Below are 5,750 nucleotides of genomic sequence, written 5' to 3'. Positions count from 1 at the left end.
GAGCTGTGACTCGAGTGGCAGAGTGCTAGCCCTGGCACAAAAGCTGAGACACAGTGCCTAGGCCCTGAGTCCAAGCCCCAGAATTGGCACACCTCTCTCTCTTCCCCCCCCCCCGCACACACACAAGATTTTACAACATATTACATACTGTTATGTGTATCTACATATAACAAGTATAAAAACACATCCAGAATGCAAACTGCAAACTGTAGAAGAAGTGGCCTCTGTGTAGGTCTGCACCGGCCTGCACTTCCGGTTGTTCTGATTGATTGACTGGCCTACTTAAGTGCTGCTGGCTGAACCAAGGCCTCACCGGTAAGCACACACTCACTGTGGAGCTACATCCACAACCTCCTGTTTTTTTTATTTAAACAACAAAGGTCACACCGATATAAAACACCAACTTGATCAATTACCTTGATACGATGTTAAGTATAAGTATTTAGGATAATCCAAAATTACTGTTTTAAAACAAAAAACTAGAGATATCCAAGAGTAAGTTTGGTTTATACCATCTCTAATCTTCCTTGGAAATGTTAAGTGCTCTGAATGTCTGAAGGAGAGAAGAAATACACACAGGTACTCCAAAAGTGGTCTTGTTCGTAACTATGATTCATCTTTGCTATGTAAGGCAAGAGCGGGTTTCTGGGCTGGTGACAATAGCCTCATGCTTGTCATCCTAGCTGCTCGGGGGGCTGGGATCAGGGGGACCTCAGTTCCGGTCCACCTTCTGACAGAAAAGCTCATGAGACCCTCTTTCTCAACACGTCGCTGGGCACAGTGGCACGGGGACCCGCCATCCCAAGAACCAGGGTGACAGACACTGCAAGGATGGTGGTCCTGGTAGCCTGGGCAGACGCACGGTGACTGCCCCTCAATGGAAGAGTCTGGGTGCAGTAGAGGTGCTAAGCCCATGCCACTCTAAGACACCAGACCCACCCTACTCTAAGACACCAGACCCGCCCTACTCTAACACACCAGACCCGCCCTACTCTAACACACCAAGCTCACCCTACTCTAACACACCAGGGCGGCCCTACTCTAAGACACCAAGCCCACCCTACTCTAACACACCAGACCCGCCCTACTCTAAGACACCAGACCCCGCCCTACTCTAACACACCAAGCTTACCCTACTCTAACACACCAGGGCCGCCCTACTCTAAGACACCAAGCCCACCCTACTCTAAGACACCAGACCCGCCCTACTCTAACACACCAAGCTCACCCTACTCTAACACACCAGGGCCGCCCTACTCTAAGACACCAAGCCCACCCTACTCTAACACACCAGACCCGCCCTACTCTAAGACACCAAGCTCGCCCTACTCTAAGACACCAAGCCCACCCTACTCTAACACACCAAGCTCACCCTACTCTAACACACCAGACCCGCCCTACTCTAACACACCAGGGCCGCCCTCTGCGTCTGTGCACTCAGTAGAGGTGCTAAGTAAGAGGAAATAAACTCTGACCCTGAGAGGACATGGTCCAGTGGTGTCCCACAGGCGCCTGTGCAAGCAGAAGACCCTGCACACCATCACCGGCATCTCATCCCCCGCCCCCCCCCCCCCCCCCCGCAGCTGGAGGACTCGCCTCTCCGCAGCCAGCGCTGGCCCGGACGGGCCTCCAGGCCTCCAGGGCTGCCAGGTGCAGCCCCTTCCCTCCACGGCGCTGCCCGAGGAAGCCGCACGCGCACCCAGTCCCCTGCTGTGCCACAAGGGCCGGTGTGAAACACGCTCAACGATGACAGCAAATCCATGGCAAACACAGATGCGTCATCTTCAATCCCTTTCTCTCTCAGAACAGCCGCGGTGAGAGGCGGCTCTGACACCTCCTGCTCACAGGCAGAGGGCTCGGTCCCTTGGGCGCCAGGAGCCGCGCCCCCGGCAGCTGCGCCTGTGCCCTGCCCGCCCTGCCCGCAGGGCTGCAGCATCCACCCTCCCGCTGGGGCACACTGCTGCCTTCGTCCTACAACAGGGCAGAGAAAAAGCAAGGGGGGCTGTGAGCACTGCTTGGTGAGTCGAGCACAGACAGAGACTCAGCTCCGCCCCGCCGTCTTCCTCCTCCGTACTACCCTACCTAAACGGTACACGCCGACAGGGGTGCTGCTGCTGCAAAGTGGTTGTTTGTTTTGTGAACAGCTTAATTCCTTGCCCAAGAGATTTACAGTAAGTCCAGTATCGTGAGCCTGAAAAACAGAACCCATGTCTCAACAAAGGACGCACGCTGTGCTCCTCCCAGCGCTGCTCTGGCTTTGCGGGCCGCATTATTATCCCTCGCAAAACGGGAGGAGCTCTTGGTGCTCATTTCCTTTTGTTTTTAGCCCAGGTACTAGGGCCCAGACTCATGGCCTAGGTGGTGCTGTCCTTAGCTTTTTGCTAAGACTAACTAGTGTTCCGTCACTTGGGCCTTTTTGTTGCTTAGTTGGAGATTAGAGTCTCACAGACTTTCCTGCCTAAGTTGGTTTCAGGCCTCCATCTTCAGACCTCAGCCTCTGGAGTAGACAGGAAGACAGGCACGAGGCACTGGCACCCAGCTTGCTTTTCGTTTTATTTAAGCTAAAATACCTGAGTTTGAGGCCATCAAATCTGATTTCTAACACTGCTATCTTACAGAAGAGAGAACTGGGCCTCAATGCCCATAAGCCACTCAAAACCTACAGGGAGCCAAGCGCCAGTATCGGTGGCTCACGCTGCAATCCTAGCTACCCAGAAGGCTGAGATCTGAGGATCATGGTTCAAAGCCAATCTGAATAAAAACGTTTGTGAGCCTCTTATCTACAATTAACCACCAAAACACCAAACATGTGGCTATGGCTCAAGTGGCAAGAGTGCTAGCCCTGAGCCAAGAAAGAAAAAGCTTAGGGACAGTGCCTAGGGCCTAGAACTTAAGCCACACACACACAAAATTAGAGGGGGGACTTCCCATCTATCCCCTACCCCCCTTAGCGTTTTAGAGAACACTTGTGAGAGTTGACAGGCTATTAGGATCAAGACGAGCTGACCGGCCACAAGACCTACCAAACCCAATACCGCCCCGGCCCGCCCCGCCCCGTCCACACAGAACACACTCCCACCAAGGCTGGGAGATGTCCACAGACCTGCTTTCACATCACGTCGTGTTCATTTCTACCCTGTACACCGCTCACATGAAAATAATCCTGGAGATACTTAACTCTGAATATACTACATGAAACACAAACAAGAGTCAACAGCAAAGGTTGCTGTTTTAGATACTCCACAAGACATGCACGAACGATTTTGAAAAATCAATTTTAAAGCTACTTAAAATGCCCTTCTAGCCGGGCACTGGTGGCTCACACGTGTAATTCCTAGCTCAGGAGATCTGAGGATCTGAGATCTGAGGATCCCAGTTCAAAGCCAGCCTGGGCAGAAAGCCCATGAGTCTCTTATCTCCAATGAACCACCAGAAAACCAGAAGTGGTGCTGTGGCTCAAAGTTGTAGAGTGTTAGGCTTGAGTTGAAGAGCTTAGGGACAGCACTTGGGCCCAGAGTTCAAGCCCCTTCTCTGCCCTCCGCCGTGGTTGCCCTTCCCCAGGACGGCCCGTGCAGCCGGCCGTGCGGGCAGTGAGGCCCGGGCCGGCCCCCGCCTACCTCATAGAACATGTAGAGGGACAGCAGGGTGAGGCCCAGGTTGTATACCACCAGAACGCCGCGGCAGGAGAGCGGCGGCCGGCTCTTCATGTACTTGGGTCCCAGCCACACAATCAGCAAATAAATGACGGAGCAGATGAGCGTCGGGAGGTAATTGTCCAGAAGGAACCATCCTTTCACTCTGGTATCTGCAAAACAACCGGCGAAAAACACTTAGCAATTTGATAACAGGATCGTTACAAAAATAACCACGTTTTCTCTAACACCCAAACCAAAGCGTGTAAAACTGCAGTGCGTGGACTGACGCGGGCCAAGGGCAGGACCACCCCCGACAGTACCCGACACCCACTGAGACACACTGCCCCCGACGCCGGCAGCGCGCACACGCAGGTCACGGAGGGGCTCCTGGTGACAGGCTCTGAGCAATAATCTCAGTTCCTCACGGCTTTGGCTAAGTAAAATAATGAAAATAGGCTTTCCAAAAAATCCAAGACAAAGGAAAGAGCAAGCTAAAGTCCCAATGGCCTTCTGGCTGGACACGGTGGGACCCACTCAGGACGCAGCAGCAGGGGAATGGACAGGACGTCGTGGCAAGGCCCTGGGCCGGAGCCCGAGGCCATGGCAGCTGCCTGAATGCCAGCAGCCAGGAGCAGGTCATGGCTGTTATGGGGTTAGAAATATCGGGTTCGAGGGAGGGGACTCCCGTCCCTCCAAGAGTCCACCAGAGACAGACTTAAGCAAAAAGATGGATTTATTGGAGAAGCAAAAAGCCAACTGACCGGCCAGGGACGCAGCACAGACTCGGGAGCTGCCACCGTGACCCCCAGCAGTCCTCAGATTGGGGTTTATAAAGGTAAAAGCGTGGCACAGACGTAGGGGCTTGACGCAGCGGGGTAGAGCAAGCAACAAGCAAGCAAGTGTGGCACAGATGTAAGAGGCTGACGCAGGGGGCAGAGCAAGCAACAAGTTAAGCAAGCCATTTACAGAGGCAGAATTTTGGGGTCAGGTTGACCTAATCTACTGCCCAACATTTCCTACCATGTTTCCCTAGTCAAGATGGAATCAGCTGTGCTCCCCACAACAGCTGTCACAGCACTTGGCCATGCTCTGTGACCTACGTACAGCTTCTAGAATCTCTGCACGCAGTATTCACTGGGGATGGAGGGTGGGCAACGCCAAAAACCACCTCACCTCGGGGGCCCAGCCAGGCCCTGAAGTAGGTGCTCAGCGACGCGTCAAAATGCTCCATTTCAAAACCTATTAGAAAAGAAAAGACATTGATTAGTCCTTCCTCAACATGCTTTTTATGTAGCCTTTTCCCATCAAAGAACAAGAACAAACTGTCTTTCAAGAATATGCAGTGGACAAGGTTAAATTCCTCACATGAAAAGCAAACTGAATTCCCCAAAGCTCCGACGGACTAATTGTAACTTGGCCCTGGGGCTGGTGCTCCAAGTGTCTCATTCCCACCAGCAGAGCTGAGCAGGGGGGGGGGGGCGAGGGAGGCCATGTCCAAGGTCCCACGAGAAATGACACTCAAGACAGCCAAGGCAGAGACCCCATCAGGGAGTGGATGCCACGAGGAAAGAGCCCTCCCGCCGAAATCCCTAGAGGTAGCCAGGGGACACAAACGGACAGCTGAGTATACTCGGGCAGACGCTGCCCTTCTGAGCTCAGAAAGGTCAGAGGTCATGCTAATGGGGGCAGCAACCCCACTAACGGATGGCCAGAAAGTCAACTCAGCATTAAAAACAGTAAACAGATCACAATAGCAAACCAAAGTGCTCTATCTCCATAAGAACTAATAAATGTCATTCCACAGAGCCTTAGTTTCTTGTCATCAGCTCTGTCCTGAGCAGTACCGCCCCGGACTGCGTGCGCTGAGGTCTCAGCAGGGCTCTGCTGGCGTTCCTGCCCCGTCACTGCTGGTCTCGTCCCGGGGAGTCCCTGTCCCTGCAATGACCCGCCACGTCCACCTCTCAGCCACGGGAGCGGAACCTGTCACACACCTCTACAGAGCAGGTGGCCTGCTAAGAATGCAAACAGCAATGGTCTCACTGCGTGCAGAGGATTGCCAAACAGAGAGAAACAGGAAGCTGCAAACAAGAAGAGTGACTCAAGCAACCCACCCTC

This window comes from Perognathus longimembris, chromosome 6, assembly GCF_023159225.1.
Source record: "Perognathus longimembris pacificus isolate PPM17 chromosome 6, ASM2315922v1, whole genome shotgun sequence".
Taxonomy (NCBI): domain Eukaryota; kingdom Metazoa; phylum Chordata; class Mammalia; order Rodentia; family Heteromyidae; genus Perognathus; species Perognathus longimembris.
The sequence above is the reverse complement of the archived record's forward strand: the minus strand, read 5'-3'. Positions refer to the sequence as shown.